This window comes from Protopterus annectens, chromosome 2.part1 (genome assembly GCF_019279795.1).
Source record: "Protopterus annectens isolate FY-2018-M chromosome 2.part1, PAN1.0, whole genome shotgun sequence".
Lineage (NCBI taxonomy): Eukaryota > Metazoa > Chordata > Ceratodontiformes > Protopteridae > Protopterus > Protopterus annectens.
Window position 1 is genome coordinate 627,157,024 of NC_056729.1, and position 18,365 is coordinate 627,175,388.

Here is an 18,365-nt window from a genome sequence, read left to right on the forward strand (position 1 = left end):
TGGCAGAATGGCCTGGGTGGAGAAGATTGTTAATACCAGCCCAGAACATTTGAGGATTTAGCTGATATTTTTGTTGTAGGAGGGTGTATTGATTTTTATTTTGTCTAGAATGACAGATTTTGTGGTATGGTTCCTTAGCTGCCGGTATCTTACTTGGTCCATAGGGGCTTTGGTAACATGCCACCTGGCCCAGGCATTGTTTCTTAGTTTAATTTTGTTTTTTGTTTCTTTAGATAGCCACGGTGCAACTGTGGCTTTTACATGGATGGTATGGGTAGGAGCATGGTGGTTAAGGATAGCCAGAAATCTGGTACTGAAGTACTCAATTACTTCTTGTAATGGGAGTCATTTCAAGACATTCCAATTACATGCTTTGAGTTCTTTTTGGAAGTTGTCAAGGTTAAAGTTCCTGACATTTCTTATAGTTTTGTAGGTGGGTTGGTTGGGAATGTCAGCTTTGAGCCTAATAATATAGGTAAGGCAGTGATCACTTAGATCATTGGGTAATGTACCTGACTTGTACTTTTGGGGGTGGCTGTTAATAAGTATCCAATCAAGGATACTATCTGTGACTCTATTTTTGCTAAATCTGGTGGGGTTGGCAATGATCTGAATAAACCCGTGGAGGTTTAAATGGGTGGAGGGAGTTTGAGGATTAGGTGTTCCAATCAATGTTAATGTCACCCAAGACAATTGTTTCTGGTGATAGTTAGAAGCTAGCCAATGTAAGATATTTTCTAGAGTATTATCATTCTTGCTGGGTGGAATATAAATGCAGACAATGTATCTGCATTTATTTTTGTTTATTATTAGTTTGGTGATGAGCGGGCAGCCACAGTGGTGCAGCGGTTAGCATTGCCACCTCACAGCAAGAGGTTCTCCAGTTTGATCCTCAGCTGGGGTGCCTTCTGTGCAGAGTCTGCATGTCCTCCCTGTGTTCAGGTGGGTTTCCTCCGGGTGCTCTGGTTTCCTCCCACATCCCAAAGACATGCTGTAGGTGGATTGGATACTCTAAAATTGGCGCTAGGTGTGAGTGTGTGTGCATGTGTGTGCATTCTGTGGAAGGTTGGGCATTGGGCTGGCAACTCGACACCATAAAAACTCCACTGCAAATCATGAGCGGACAGGTGATCCACTGTGTCGACCCCTAACCGGGAAAAGCTGAAAGAAGAAGAAGATTAGTTTGGTGATGAGAATTTCTGCATTGCCAAACTGGGATGGCTGTTGGGTGTCAATTGTTATTGTTAGGGTAGACTTGTATAGTACAGCTACCTTGCCATCTTTCCTGGAGATCCGATCCAGTCTAAGGATGTTGTACTGTGGAGGGGTTATCTCATTATCTTTGGTTATTGGTTTTAGCCAGGTTTCTGTGAGGCAGAGGATATCAGGGATGTGAACAGCTAAGAGTCCATGTAGGCTATGAATCTTGTTGTTTAGGCTTCTGATATTAAGATAACAGAACAGAAATGAGTTTGGAAGTCTATCGGTCTGGGTAGTATACGTTGGGTTGTTAGATGGTGTGCTCGGGTCTACTGTTGCGGATTGGCCAGGGTTGGGGTGGATGTCTCCATCCTTCATAAGATTAATTTTTAAGTTGTTTATGAGTCTTAAAAATTTGTTTAGGAATTTGGTTAGGATTTCTTAGGCATATTGGAACAATTAAAGAAATGTTTACCTCTATTAGATCTCAGAGTCTGCATTAATGTAGTTCACATTCAAATCATGCTGCTTATACCCCCTAGCCAAAAAATAATTATTTAAGAGATCCATGGCTTCATAAAATTCAGCATCATCAGTATGTAAATGAGACATTCTGAGGTATTGGCTTTTGGCAATATTATTACAAATATGCTTAGGATGCATACTATTAAATTGTAGAAATGTATTTTTCCTACAAGGTTTTTTAAAAAGGGAACTATTAATAGCACCATCAGATAACTTAATCCTTACATCTAAGAAGTCCATAGTAGTATGTGAATAATGCAGAGCAAATCTGAAACAATCTCTAGATAACTCTAAATACTGAACACACTTCAATAAATCAACTTATAGGCCCTCCCACAAAATATAAATGTCATCCACTAAACATCTGTAATACAAGTGTGTGGAGAAAAGATGTTAAGAGAGGACTACCCCACGCTCCCATTCCGCCAAGCATATTTTTAATATTTCTGGACATGCTTTTGATTTTATTGTGCTACAACTTGTTTATGTTAATAAGACATGATGATTTTAATAATAGATAAGAAACTGGAGAAACTAAATGAATCAATAAATTACAGGCTGACAAGCAGCCTGGCCTTAATGTATATGTCCCTTTAAAGCCTTAACTTAACAAACGCAATATACATCAGTAATTGGTTTTATATGATGATTGGTCAGTTACCTAATACTTTGTATTATTTAAAGGTTTTTGTACTACCTTGCTATGTGGATCTAATGAAGCACACTATGTGTGAAAGCACTTATCCTGTGTATTAAAGAAGATTTTAGTTTTCAGCCTTGGTGGATGCCTGATTTGCTTGTTTCACAGTTCATTGTTGGAATTAGAATCACTACCTATTTAAATGTCTACACTACAGTGCTATGTACGTATTGCATGTGTCAGAAGGCATATTCATGGGAAGAGTATATGACACTACTGTTGTGGTGGATGACATCAGTAGCTGCTGACAGATAGGCCCCTATTGTGGAGGACACTAATATCAGGGCCAAAACATGGGTGACTGTTACACAGACATAGGCCTGTTGGGTGTGTGTATTCTGCTGTAAATGTAATAGCTTCAGAAACACACACACACACACACACACACACACACACACACACACACACACACACACACACACACACACACACACAAGGCAGGTGATGTGAGATTATAACCCCTACCTCACTACTTTTACACAATGGAGCTTACCTTCGTACTTCCATGTGCTACTGGTTACAATTGGTGTGCAAATGGCTGCAGCAGTACTTCACTCTATGCCTTTCGGGATATCTCTCTCTCTCTCTCTCTCTCTCTCTCTCTCTGTGTCTCTATCTCTTTCTGTCTGTCTCTCTCTCTCCCCCTGTGTCTGCCTGCCTATAATTGCTATATTTTTATATATCTATATATATGTATGTATATCACACTATGTGCCACATACAGATAGATGAGGATAATCTTGTCTGATGGGGGTGGTGAGAGACAGTTAAGGTGTACATAGCTGTGTGTATGCGAAGGCATATATGGACAACACAGTTCTATAGTCAGATGTGGGTTTAGACATGGGCTGTAATTCTCTAAGTGTAGGAGCATGCCCAGTATGACCTTCAATCGTAACAGTGGAACTCCAGTCCAGAGCTACCTGTATTCTGGTCCAGGATTTTGTGTGCTACAGCCAGTTGGCTGATGAACCTGTGCAAACAGTCCAGACCTTCAGTGATATGCTGGCTGTGGGATCTCCTGGCTGTATGCTATCCTTATTAACTGAGTCATATCCTGGGGTGGGTACAGAATGCATTGGACTGAGCAGAATTTTCCAAAATACATGTGGTATATTCTACATAGCACTGTGATTTCCTGGTATGCCATAGGCAGATTCAGTATAGATTAATGTGAGAAACCGCTGATAGACATGTGTTTACTGACTCCGTACACTGCAGGGAACTATGTTACACCACAAATTGTTCTAGTGTGCACATTCTACGTTTGTCTGGCTAGTGTTTCCCCTTCCCCTTATGTGTCCCTTTCTCCTTCTGTAGTCCAGTCACAGGCTATGTCCACAGTTGCTACTGTTATGTATTTGTAGCTATGGTGTGTGGGGTAGAACTCATAACATCACACACAGGGTTACAGACTTCACACCTCTGGCTGTACCTGTTTATCAGGTTGTCCATCACTGTGCCCCATACATCTGCTGTGGTCCTCAGGCAGTTTCTGTTGCACTGTTATTATAAGACTACATGTTGGCCATAGCTCTCAAACTCTTACAGACAGACATCTGGACAGGCCCATATATAACAGACACAGGGTCTTAATATTGCTCTTCCAAATGTAGACAGTTGTTAGAACAGTTTTGTATTATCTTGCATTTTCTTATGGGTATGACGTCTGCATCTCAACTGTCTGTCATTGATGTTTTCACATCAGCTTTTATTGGTTTGCAAATAGTTTGCCAGGCAAAAGCAATGTTATTTAAAGCAGAACAGATATATGAGGCATACATGTGGACATTCTGTGACACCCTGTCATTCTAGGGGTATGGATGTTGCCAACTGGCTTGTCAGTACTGACACAGTAAGGTGGCTGCCTTTAGATCCTGGCACTAGAATGACTTGTCACAACCTGCTGTTCTACTAGGCACTGTATAGGTTACTCAGAGTTGTATACTGTCCATATGTATGGTCCCCTGTCCCTCCATTGTCCAGCTTTCCTTCAGTAACAAATATTGATGTCTGGGCAGTATGTACAACTCCTACTGTAGGTGTAGCTGACATGCAATATAGTTGACACAGTCAGTCTCAAACCATGGACTCTGTCAACCACAGTACTGTACTTAGACCACTAAGCCACAAAAGCCACCTGTAAGTGCTGTCTACTTCTTGACACTATTAACCACGCACATACATAGTACATTGACCCCTGCATATTATGGAAATGGAAAAAGTTATCAAGTTGATTGTGACAACGCTGGGAATGTGTGGTCTGCTGCTATTACCTTACAAACATAAATGGGAATGCAGTTCTATGGGAATACAGGTGTATTGGGGGGAGGGGGCCTGCCTCTCAACTGTACACATTTTAACAGACGTCCAGATATTTGCCTCATATATTGGGTCCATTTTTCATAATACTGTGGTTGTCTGGGAAAATTCTGGCAAATCGTTAAAGACTGAAGCTAGAAAGTGATGACAGACATTTGAGTTTCAGACTTCTTAGCCTTCAGAGAATTAGTGCTACTGCAAGACCTGTTATAATATAACTTTCTACATTTGTCAGAGCAATATTTCATAACTGTCCCTATTTGTGGGCCTTTGGCACACATTTCTTTATGACTTTGTACAGATGACTTTCTGCAAAAGGTTGATAGGTATATATGGGACTCCGACATTGACATCCATGCATGGGACCTATGACCCCACTGTTTGTTAGTCCCTCACATATACTGCAATGAGTTTTGTCACCTTGGGAACTACTGCATATTCTGGGTCAGCCAGTATTTGCCAGACATTTCCTGTTGTCCCACATAGCTGTCATTTGTCTGCTGCTATCCTGGTAGCCCACCCCATTCCCTTGAATACATGCAGCAATACCATAGATACACTACCGCAGTCTACTATTCCATTCATTTGTTGTTAAGAAGAGAGACTTACCTTCTGCCTGCAGCAGTTGTGAGGACAGTGCTTCAGGGCTGACTATGTCGGATACACACAATATACAAGCTATACATGGTAAGGTAGAGGTAGTGTGATGTGGGTGGCATCCTTTTTACTGTGTATATATGAGTCAGAGTGAGGTGTCAGTCCCTGGATCCCTAGTGTCAGCGTATATGCTATGCATTGCCTCTTTGCCAAAACCAGGGTGTACTGGGCACACCTATGTCTGCCTACAAGGACACGCTCAGGGGGTTCCTCCTCGGAGTCCACCTTTGCCTGTGGGGACTTTGGCAATGCTGGGGAGCTGTGTGTCCCTTCCCTGTGATGTTCCTGCCACAGCTGTTTCCACAGGATCATATTGTGTAGCATGGCAGATACTATGAACATGTGTGCACATGTGGTTGGACAGTACTTCAGGGCTCCATTAGATATATCAAGGCAGCTGAATTGTAACTTGACCATCCCAAACACATGCTCTACGATGTTCCTAGTTTGTGGGTGTGCCTCATTATGGCATTCTTCAGTGGGTGTGTGTGTGCATTTCTGATGGATGTCATCATCCACAGTTCCAGTGCATAGCCAGGATCCCCCACTGGATGGCCATATGGGATGTCCCACCTGGCAACTGCCTGATACAGCTGTGATGCATGCCAGATGTGGGAGTTGTGATAACTGCCAGGGCTGCCAGCACACACATTGATGATAATGCCCTGGACATTGCACATGACCTGGCAGTTGATGGAGTAATACCCCTTGTGGTTGACATAGACTCTACCCTCCTCACTGGTTGGTGCTTTGATGTGCACATGGGAGCAGTCTATGGCACCCAGTACCTCTGGGTAGTGCGTTACATGGTGGAAGAGATGCATATTCCTGGTCCTCTCCTCAGGGGTGCTGGGAAAATAAATGTGCTCACTGGCATGTGTTAGCATGACATCCAGGAAGTGGTGGAGTACCCTGGATGTGGATGCCTGTGAGATGCCCATGATGTCCCCAGTAGGTCTTTGGAAAGTACCTGCAGCTAATATTCTTAAGGCTCCACATACCTTTGTTTCTACTGGGATGGGTTTCCTTCTGTTGACTCTGGGTCTGAGGTGAGAGCAGCACAGTTCAGTGAGTTGCTGTAGTATGCCCCTGTCCACCCTGTAGCACTCTACTATCTCCAGTTCATGTAGCCCCTGAAAGGTTACCCTGGGTCTGGACACTCTTCTCCTCCTCAGTCTGGGCTGATCAGCATCATCATCATCACTGACCTCAGCCTGTAGCACATACAGATGTAGCAAAGCAGCAGCAGCCCATATCATTTTGTCAGTTAAAATTCCCAAGTGTGTACTCCAGTGGTGTAGAATATATGGGAAAAATCAGATTAAAGGGTGCATGCATACTTTATACTATTGAACTGCAGATGCAGCCCATGTGATTGGCTGACTATCATACATTCCACCTGCCAGCTATATTATTGGGGGTTTGAATGGACCAGTGTGAGTGGAAGAGGGCTTATCAGACATTTATAGTTGATTAGCTTTTCCAGGCTATTTCCTTTTATTTATTTATTTTTTTCCAGTTTCCTCCACTGCTAAGCCCAGCGGTGCCCCGCACAAACCCATGGCTCTAGTCTAAACATTGCTCAGCAGTTTAGACCCTCCCCTGTACACAGGCACACTTAGCCTGTTTTAGCAAGTTAAAGAAAAGCTAAGTATAGCTAAGCAGTCCTGGCATGCCCCCTTGCATAGCCGTGCTTAGCTGAGTGAAAACAGGGCCATTAACTTCCAATCTGCTTATACATGGCATGATACACATCCTTTTTATGTCAGCTGTCTCTTCTGGCTACACTACCACAGTTCTAGCCCTTACACAAATAGTACCTACGGACACAGTGGCCCATTTTGTTATTCAGTAAACTTGGCTCATTTACATACACTTAATTGCATATACCCTAGATACTGCACAACACCAGAGCCTATCTCCTCAGCAACCACTATAACCTGCCATTGCATGACTCTGCATGCTGGCCGCTATAATGCAATAACTTTAAATAGCTTTAAATGTCATATTTTTCACTTTTTATTTTTTTGCAAAATAGCATGTTTGCCTGTCGCTGCGTGCCACTTAAGTTTGGCATATGTATTAAAAAAAGTTTAATTTTTTATATATTGCATTACTTTTTTAACTCAATGACCATATTTTTGACCATTTGCATGCCTATTGGACATTCTTCAAGCTTTTATTTTGCTTGTTACAGGCCCTGTTTAAATTTTATCCTCCTGTACATGGTTTCTAATCACATACATTTTGGAGGCTTATATGGCACCTACATGGGTGCCTTTATGCTTCCTGAATCACAAAATCACCTCATTTGTATGTCTTTTACCAGTGGATGAGGTCATTTGCATTCTATCAACACCTCCATATCCGCATGGTGTCAGGAAGCTCGTGCACACCCCAAGCCTTGTTTCCTGGATCGCTCAGTGGCCATATTCCATGTTCGAGCCTTACTAATATTCCTACATGGATAATTGCTCCATGTAGGGTTTATTGAATTACCACCAATGTTTTTTTCTTTTTTTCTTTTTTTTTTTTTTGAGGGGGCAAACCCCCCTGCACCTCCACACCCCCTGCTAATTAAATATACCAACTCCAAGATCGCACTACATAGAGGAAAACGGCAAATTTCCCATTCCGTAATGTATGGCAATCTCCATTCACACTGTGTGACCTTCTAAAATGTCAGTCATATGGTCATGGCCATATGACGTTTGGCATTTCGGAAGGCTGATCAACTGAAGACGATAGATATAGATAGATATAGACAGATACAGATATAGATATAGATATAGAGGGATAGAGAGATAGAGAGAGAGATAGACAGATAGACAGATAGACATACAGATAGATAGATAGATAGACAGACAGATAGACAGATAGACAGACAGACTGACTGACCGATAGACAGACAGACAGACAGATATCTGTATGGATTTTATTACTGAGAGAATTTGTGGTAGTATGAGGAATTGTTATATAATAAATGGAGGTTTCGATAATGTGTGGTATTTAACAGGTATAATAGAGGGAAGATATATAATGTGTTAAAATATAACAGATGCTAAATGTGATTTGTTTATACTGTTTGAAAAATATTAAAACTCCTGTAACCTTTTAACAAATGCTGTGGGATATTTTGCATCCACCTGAACAGTCACCAAATCAGGCAGATGGGACTGTGGTTTAGGGTCTTAGCTGAAAGACAGCATGCTCAAGAATGCAGTACCCCCTCTTGCTCCACCACAATATCTGCACTCAGTTTAGAAGAAAATGATCTAAGAGAAGAGTTGGTCGATTTAACAGAGATGGACAAACATATTAAGATCAATGAAAGAAGTAGACTACATAAAGTTAATAAAACCCCAAAAGTTAAATGTTTGATAACAAAATGAAAACAGCAATTAGGAGAGTTATGCAATATAACTGAAGAAGACATGATATATTACTGTGCAGCTAAATTAATAACAGTCTTACCACAAAAACACAGGGCAGTAAGAGAAAGAAAAGGGAGAAATCGAATGCCATCATGGAAATATTGAACAGAGAGAACTATAAAGTAATTAAGACAAGAAGTGTCGCTGTTAGTATAGAAGAGGGAACAGAGCAACAAAAATACTCAGAAAGATAGATGTGATGAAAGCAATGCACAGTATTAGAACAGAAAAGGACCTATTGTGCACTGTCTCAAATAATAAGCTAAATATATCAGCAAAGGCAGAAAAACTTAGAAGATATACAGATAAATATAAAGGACAAGTACAAAATAAACAATTTATTGATGACACCAAAAAATGTCTTAAAGAGAATTGGGAAACAAGGCAAAATGAATTGAAACACCAGCAAAAAATGAAGAATTAGATACATTTTGGAGAAATATCTATGTAGATCCTGTGGAACATAACAAAGATGCTAAATTGGTAGAAAAAGTAAAAGAAAGAATAAGAAGTTCAAATGCACGGGATATGAAATGGGATGAAGTAACCGCCAGAGAGATTGAAACAGAGTTAAGAAAAGCTCTTAATTGGAAAACCGTGGACTAGATGCTGTACCTAACTTCTGGCTAAAAGTATTAACATCTTTACATGAAGATTTAACCATGAGTAAGAACTATTTATAGGCACACCCTGAACAGATGCCAACCTGGTTATCAACAGGAAAAACAATACTTCTGCTTAAGAGCGAACCTGCAAGCTATCCTAAAAACTATAGCCTAATAACTTCCCTTCAGATGACATATAAACTGTACACTGGAATTCATGCTGACAAATTTATAATCATTTAGAAGAAGACTCAATCATAGCACTAGAACAAAAGGGTAATAATAGAAAGTCATACGGAACAGAGGATCATTTGTTATTAAATAAAGTCATAATGGAGAACTGCAAAAAGGGGAAGAATCTAAATCAGGTAGCAACTGAATGTGCCAAAAAATAGAAAGTATATAAGGTGAAGGATCTGATGAGAAGGCAAGAAATGTGGAAAATCCATAAATATAGTTGCAAGTATAGAAAATGCTTTGAACAACCTCATGTTGATCAGGATCGAACACGGGAATGGTTAAGCAGAGGGGAATTTAAACCAAAAGACAAAAGGTTACTATTGCCATCCAAATATAGTGGACTAAGTACACACTTGTTTACAAAGCCCATTGAACATGTGGAAGAAACATACAAATATAGGTTTTGTAGAACAAAATTGGAAACAGTCACACATCTTGTTCCTGGTTATGATATACTAATGGTAGAAGGACTCTTACTGGAAGGCATAATAATGTGGCAAGACTATTGCACTAAGGATTGTGTAAAAATTATAATACTGATTTAGCTAAAAAACACTGGAAACATAAACTGTGGAGCATTATAGAAAATTATGAAGTTTATATCACAAGAGATAACCATTACCAACATTTCAAAAATAGATATCAGAAAACCAGATATAGTGGTCCATGAAAAGAAGACAAAAGTAGCATTGATCATTGAAATCACTGTATCCAGTGACTACAGTGAGTTGTGTACAGAGAGACAAAGTCATAAAATGCCATGATTTGCAGGCATGAATGAGGCAATGTGGAAGAAGGATACCAAGGCAGTTCCAATAACAGTAGCAGCAAAACAAATTTCAGGAGTCATCACTGGGCACACTGAGCACTTCTGGCAAACATCAAAGACAGAAACAATACTAATTTCATCATAGTTTGACTTGGGAATGGGGTCCATTCATATCATGGTATTAGAAACCCAAAAGACTTGGAGAAATTAAAGAAAAACAAAATAAATGCAAGCACTTTGGATAGGTGTAAGAATGGGATCCATGGTATTCTGATCTTCCAGCAGTAAATGGAAATGTGCAGCCCACTGAGCCAGTGACACTGAGCCTTTTTCATGTCTCTTATAATAAAACACATTCTTGCCTGCACTGTACCTACTAGATTAACAAGTTAGGTGGATATCAATGCATATTTAAACCAAATTAAACATACATGCATAGAGTCTCTTGTGCTGCAAAGGAAGAGTAGTTATTTTTAAAGTTCAGGCACTTACCATTTTGGTAGAAACAAGATGGGGCTCCGGGAACACTATTGTTATAGCAATATCCTGCATTGGTACATGTAGATGTGGTCAGTGTTCCTGGACCATAGCTTTGTCTTGACCCTGGGCTTACATCACAAGATAAATCTGAAAGTGTAAAACAACAGACACAAATGTGGTTATGGGAGTTATAGAGATACTATAATTGCCGGCCTGTTAAATGTTAATTATGTTAAATGGGACTGATGAGAACATGAATGATTTTTACAGCTTAACAAGAGAACTAGAAAATAACTTGTATAAACTACAAAGATTTTCTTGGCAGAGGAAACACTTGCAAGCGTGCATTCACTTCAAAGTCATACCCAGGGGCATGCGTGTTTAATGCATGCCCACGTATGGTCAGCAATATCCTGATTTGTTAAAAAAATGGCAGGATATGAATTTAGAACTGGGGTTCAGATACATCCAATTACTATTAGAATATTTTGAGCCTTTAGAGACTGACCTACAGAGCAGCACTGATTTGTTATATAAAACCATCACTGAACGCTTCAAATCAGAAGCATGTATCAGGAAGCTCAACAATATATCTACGCAAATTAACATCTACAGTGACAAATTTAAGCTTGTAAAACAACGTAAATTAACAAGGGACCATCACGATTTTACAATGGGCAACATTTTTGTTTGGCCCAGAGCTAATGACAACAGTCCAATACAAACTGATCACCATATACATCAGCATGGTAGAGAACAAGAGGCAGCAGCAGTGAATTGTTCGAATTTGGCACCTCCATTGACAGCAGAAACCGCTACAATCAAACAGAACAATTCAAGATTGGAATACACAATAGATGCGACGGATCTGAACACACCCCCTCCAAACCAGCAAGCGCTACGCAATGCTGACGATCATTTGAGAACGGGAGCGGTTAGACGAGCTATTTCTACTACACATACGAACAGACCCACAGATGCTCCTTTTCCAATAAGACTGGACAATTCTGTGAGAGGGAGGTCGATGAGCTGGAGACCAAGAAAGCGGAAATATTCCCAAGACAGGTACGGCCAGCAAAAGAAAGCCTGGAATTGACTTATGTGGTGTTTAATTATTCTAATTATGAGTTATCTGATTCTGACTTGTCGTTATTAAATAAGGGGTTGAACTTTATCCCCTCACAACCCAGTCTGCTATCTGAAACTTTTGCAGATTTGAGATTATTTGCGAGAAAAGTTGCCAGTCTTTTTTAAAAATAAGAATTTTATGAATGATGTTAGCAATAATGTAACTTGCAATCAATTTAAACAAAAAAGCACTTTTTCTCCTCAGCTACATCCACCAGTAGAATGTTTTATTAAATTATGTGAAAAAGATTTTTACACATTCTACTCTAAGAAGTATGTTAACAATAAGTTTTACAATTTAAACAACACTGAATTTGAGTCACTCAGGAAATTACGTTCGAACAGAGACATTATAATTACATCTGCTGACAAAGGAGGTGGGGTGGTGCTACTTAATAAGAATGACTATATACAGAATATGGAGACATCTTTAAAGTCCATAAATACTTACAAGGAAATAACAATTGATGAAGTAAATGTCTTAATAAGCAATATCAATGACAACTTATATGATATGCTTATGTGCCGTCAGTTTAGTAGTGAGATCTATGATTTCTTATATACCAAGAACCCACTCATACCCTCCCTGAAGGGACTACCAAAAATACACAAAGAGAGCAATCCTATGCCCATGCGACCCATAGTTTCGGGGAGAGGCTGGGCTACATATAATACATCAGTATTTTTGGAAAAAACATTAAGACCTTTGGTAGACAATATCCGAACCATTTTAAAAGACACACAGCATTTATTGAATGATATAGAACTGATCAAACAGGAATTGATAAACCTTGACAGCCCATTGTTAGTTACACTTGATGTTTGTAATTTATTCACTTGCATACCCAATGAATATGGCTTACAAGCCATTAGGGAGTTGATGGTGAAAGAAAGCACTTTTTCAGTTGACAGACAAATTTTGGTAAATCAACTTCTGGAAACAGTGCTATACAACAATGTATTCCTGTTTAATTGTAAGTATTATTTGCAAACATGGGGTGTTGCCATGGGCACCCCATGTGCGAATACTTATGCTAATTTGGTTCTATATTTCTGGGAACAAGAACATTTATTTAATAGTAGCTGGATGAATAAAATATGACTCTATAGGAGGTTTGTGGATGATGTGGTTATGATATGGGCAGGAACAGTTGTAGAACTTCAGGAATTCGTAAACTACCTAGAATCCACTACGGAGTTCCTCAGATTTACCTTAGAAAACTCGAGAGAAGACATCAATTTTTTAGATGTCAATTTATATTTTAATTCTGAGCATGAATTAACATCTAGACTCTACAGAAAAACATGTTGTAAGAACACACTGTTGGATTACAGTAGCATGCACCCAAGACATGTATTTGCAGGGGTAGTAAAGAGTCAATTCATCAGATTAATAAGAATATGTAAGGATCAGTCGACACTATTCAAAAAAGCTGAAGTGATGGAATAACTTTTTCTACAGAGGGGTTATTGCCCAAAACTTGTTAAGGAAATAAAAAATGATGTCATTTATTCTTCACAAGAGACAGACATTAACAGGTTGAATGAAATTGATTTTAATGATAGTAGACAACAGATAACAAGCGCCACATATAATGGAGGGACACATAACAATAATAGGATCAGATATATGATGAAATATACTAACGACAATGCTGAAATTAGGAAAATAATAATTAAGCATTGGAATGTGCTTACTATGGTGAAGTATTTACAGAGTTTGGTAGGTAACACACCCTCCTTCACATTTCGCACATGTGACAATCTAAAAACTATTTTCTCCACTGACTCCAACAAAATAGATGAAAGATCAGATAAGGGGCATCTAGAATGTGGCACATTTCCATGCATGAATTGTAACATGTGTTATTACATAACAGCTACACAGTATTATCAGCATCCAGAAGGTTTTTCTGAATTCAAACCTAGAGGTTATACTGATTGCAATATCACGAATCTGATCTATATGGCAAATTGTACAGTATGTGAAGCTTTTTACATTGGGCTCACAAAAAGGAAGTTCAAGGAACGCATATATAATCATATATATGATATTCGAAAGAAAAATGAATTAAACGCTCTGGCTAGGCATATTAACTCAAATCCCACACATGAATTTAAATTTAGGGTTTTACAAACAGTCAAATCAAACCTAAGGATGGGAGATAACATCAATCATTTAGCAAGACTAGAATTAGATTGGATATTCAGATCTGGAGCACATAAAGCACCAGGTATAAACAACTATATCTCCCTAAAACCTATCTTGGAGCAACGATGATGTTTTATTATAGGAATGAGCATGTTGTGTATGTACATATATTTTTTGATGGTTCCCAAAGCAGATCTATTGTTATTACAGATGAGATAATTTTTAGAGATAGATAGACATTGTAATTGCAATCATGAATTACACAACAGATGCAATATCTAATAAGTTATTGATTTATTATAAAATCTTATACTCTTAAACATTTTTATTATATTTATTTATTTTCACATATATTTTCAATTATGAATTGCATTTATAGCAATTGGAGTTTCAGACATACAGTCATAATAGAATCTCAGACTGGATTATGCTACAACATGTACTTTGATTTTGTGCAATTTTTTAAAAAAATGTTTGCATAGATAACATTTTTTGCACAGATAATATTTTTTAGATGGAACTACTCATGTTATGTATTCTAGTTTTTTATCCAAATTTAGTTTTAGACGTTGCGTTTACTGAGCGAGCATCAAGAATAGGCTCACATTATAGATTGGATGCTTTATGGATCTGTTGACTCACAGCTCAATTGAATTTATTTCTTACATCTTATTTTCCACATATTTTAGGTAAAATATTGATATGAAGCATATCCATTTATTTGTATGATGTCAATCATGATGAACTATGAGTTATAAACAATCTTAATAAGTTCTATCATGTTATCTAAAGTTTTATTATGCAAGGCAAAAAACTTTTCATTGAGTTTCAGTTAACAGGTTTGAATGTTTCATTCAGTATCATATTTTTGCTATAAACTAGTGCACAATGTATATATACATTAAGCAACTGTTTGCAACATTTCGGCTACGCTATTTTAATAGCGGTTGTCGCAAGCATGACATCCTGTATTGTAAACACTTGTAAACGCTGCTGCTGGTGAAACACAGCGTTGATTTGCATTTTTTACTAAGATTTTGAGAAAGTCAGTTAGGTTCAATAACTGTCAAACTCAGGCATTAGAAATGTTTTTTGTACATGTTGTTTTTAATTAATATTAAGATACTTGATATACTGAGTATTTTCAGTAACAAGAAGATAAAATATATTTATATCTTTTTAATGCACCAGGACACTTTAAAATTTAATTGGTGGAAATGCTTTCAGCTAGAGTGCTGATTGTTGATTGTGATTGTCTAAATGATTCACCTAGACTATATAAAGTCAAGACAAATATTCATTAATTAGATCTGATGAAGCGTGCATGGTGCACGCGAAAGCGCTCATCCTCAGTTTTATATTTCTTGTTTGAATAAAGAAGAACGTTTTCATTACCTTGGACTTCTCGTGGTGTATCCTACAGTTTCATTGATCATAAATCTGAAAGTGTAAAACAACAGACACAAATGTGGTTATGGGAGTTATAGAGATACTATAATTGCCGGCCTGAGAGGAACAGCAATGTGACAAGTATAACATTTCTATTATGTTTAGTTATCATTCTATGTGCACCCCTTTCTGTGTTTTTCTGACAACAGCAATAAATTTAGTTAGCTTCAGAGAAATTTAAATTCAAGAATCTGTCCATTAAACCAATCCTTAATTATAATCTGAACTGACACTCTGAGCTATACTATACATTAAAAATGATGTTGAGAGGTTAATACATACAGTAGAAATGAAATGAATATTGCCGGACCGAATTTCTTCTACAGTGCCCTGTGAGATCAGTCTCTAAACAGATAACGTAAGGCACATATCTTTTGAATACTCAAGTAGGAATATTTTCAGACTGACAACAGCCATATATCTCTCTTGACAAGATCAGTATGGATAATTTTGGCATGGTTTCTACATTTATCACAAAGTTGTTTTGCATACATTTCCTCCATTTAAAAACATACTTTGCTGCTACTTAAGCCAACCTGATCCTGTTTTTTCTTTCAGATGCTTGGACTCAGATAATTTATATCACGTTATTTATCAGTACCTCTTAAAGGAAATGAGGGCATAAATTTATCCAAGGTATTCATCATACACTTGCTAGATATGCTTCATATAGTGATCAAAGATAAGAGTGCCACTCTAAGTGGAATTTTTACTGAATTCCTAACCTGACTGATGATCAGTTCATATGTGAAGGACTGAATTCCCATTAAAGTTAACAAGCTGACAGGTTTAGCTTACTATTCTTTATATCAGCTATTTACCTGGGGGTGAGTTACCTCACATTATCCCATACATTGCTTTTATTGTCTTGCTTTCTTTCATTTTCTGTTCTGAATAATTGTCAATACAGATTTCCAGCAACACCTACTGGTTCAAACCTGCTTTTACCATAGATTAAAACACAATTATATTACTGAAGGATTTACTAGGGTGTCTCATTTTAACTACCTCTAGCCCATAATTTCAATCTTTCTGTAGCATATATCTATCCACTAATTTTGTACTACAAATGGAGTAAGCAACTATAAAGGATATAAAGGATGGTTGACTGTCCTCCCTGAGTTGCATCTGAGTTGCATGTGCCACACACAGCTGACATGAGTCAGAACAGTTATGATTATAATCTGGCCCATAAACATATAGCAACCTTGGCATAAAGCTTAAACCACATACTAATGGTTAACAGTGCAGGATGCCCATGCAGTATTCACTTTACTGAACACATGTACTGTAACTACTTGTGCAGAGAGGCAACAGATCTGATGCTATTCATGAGTGCAATACAAGCCATGAAAATGTAGCAGAAATATTTTCTGGCATATAAGACATTGATCTCATCCTATAGTTCTGTGCCTTCGGGAAAGTACTTAAAGCTCAAATATATATGGACTCCTCACCATAAACTGTTCATTATATGCAGTCTATTAGAGGAAGTCAGAAGGTTTAATAGGTAATCATAACAAGGAATCAGAGCAGCACCTTATAAAGTAATATATTTTATGAACTGCTGCAAAGCAAAATGTTTGGCAAGCCAAAGAAAAAACAGTATTCTCTGTAGATAACTAGCCTTATAAAACTGGAGACTTGATACAGCCATTTAAATTATATAAAACTCTGCAGGTTGTATTGTGAATTTGTTGTGATATATACATGTAGGATCAAGTTTCTTCAAAAAATGGTACTTGTCAAGTTAAATATTTTAGATACAACCCAGTTAACCACCTAAATGATGAATCTGTGATTTATGATTCAAATAAAATTAGTTGGTATCCCAAATACCGAGTGAAAGCTCTGGAAAAAAAAATATTTTGTTTTCATAGATTCATAGATTGTTACTAAGCTAGCAATCTGGGGAGCCTTGCTAAGCCTAGCCACGTTTTCCTGAAAGAATAATGATGTTCTGTATCCAAATAGGACATTGAGGGCCAGGCAGTTATAAGCTACCTCTGTCCATAAGGAACATGGGTACCAGGCCCAGTGTACATTTCTATTCCCCATTCATTGGTATAAGTTGTGCTTAAGCTGGGTAATAGATGAACTTGGCTCCACATGGATGGGAAGCTTGTTCCATAGGAGGGGTAGCATCTGGGACACATATCTGTCTCTACAGCATGTTCTGTTTAAGTCACAGAAAATTCAGGTCCCTAGACCTTGTATTTTTGGTACTCTTTGACTTACAAATATGTAGGAGATTCATAAGTGTGGGGTTTGCAGATGGCCTGTAAGCTATAAGCTAGGCTTAGATGGATCTGTAAGCTAGGCATAGATGGGTCACCTCTTAGGGGCATATTATCAGCATGGCAATTAGCTGGGATGGATGACTTCCCAAAGGGTACAATTACACATTTCTTAGCATTGAGTTTAAGACCATGGCTTTGGCACCGTTTGTTGGTCAGAGATAGGCCTTCTTGAAGAATGCTAGTGTCTGCAGGAGAATCAGTAATAACCCCCAACTTGTAATCATCTGCAAACTTGGTCAGCCATAAACCTTCAGCATTTGCTTACATTTCAGAGAAATAGATGCCAAAAAGGAGATGGTCCAGTACCAAGCCCTGGGGGACTCCACTAGTGACTTGCCTCTTGGTAGAGGTTCTGATTATTTTTTGAAGTTTTAGCACCAGCAAAACTTAAGCTAAAAGTATTA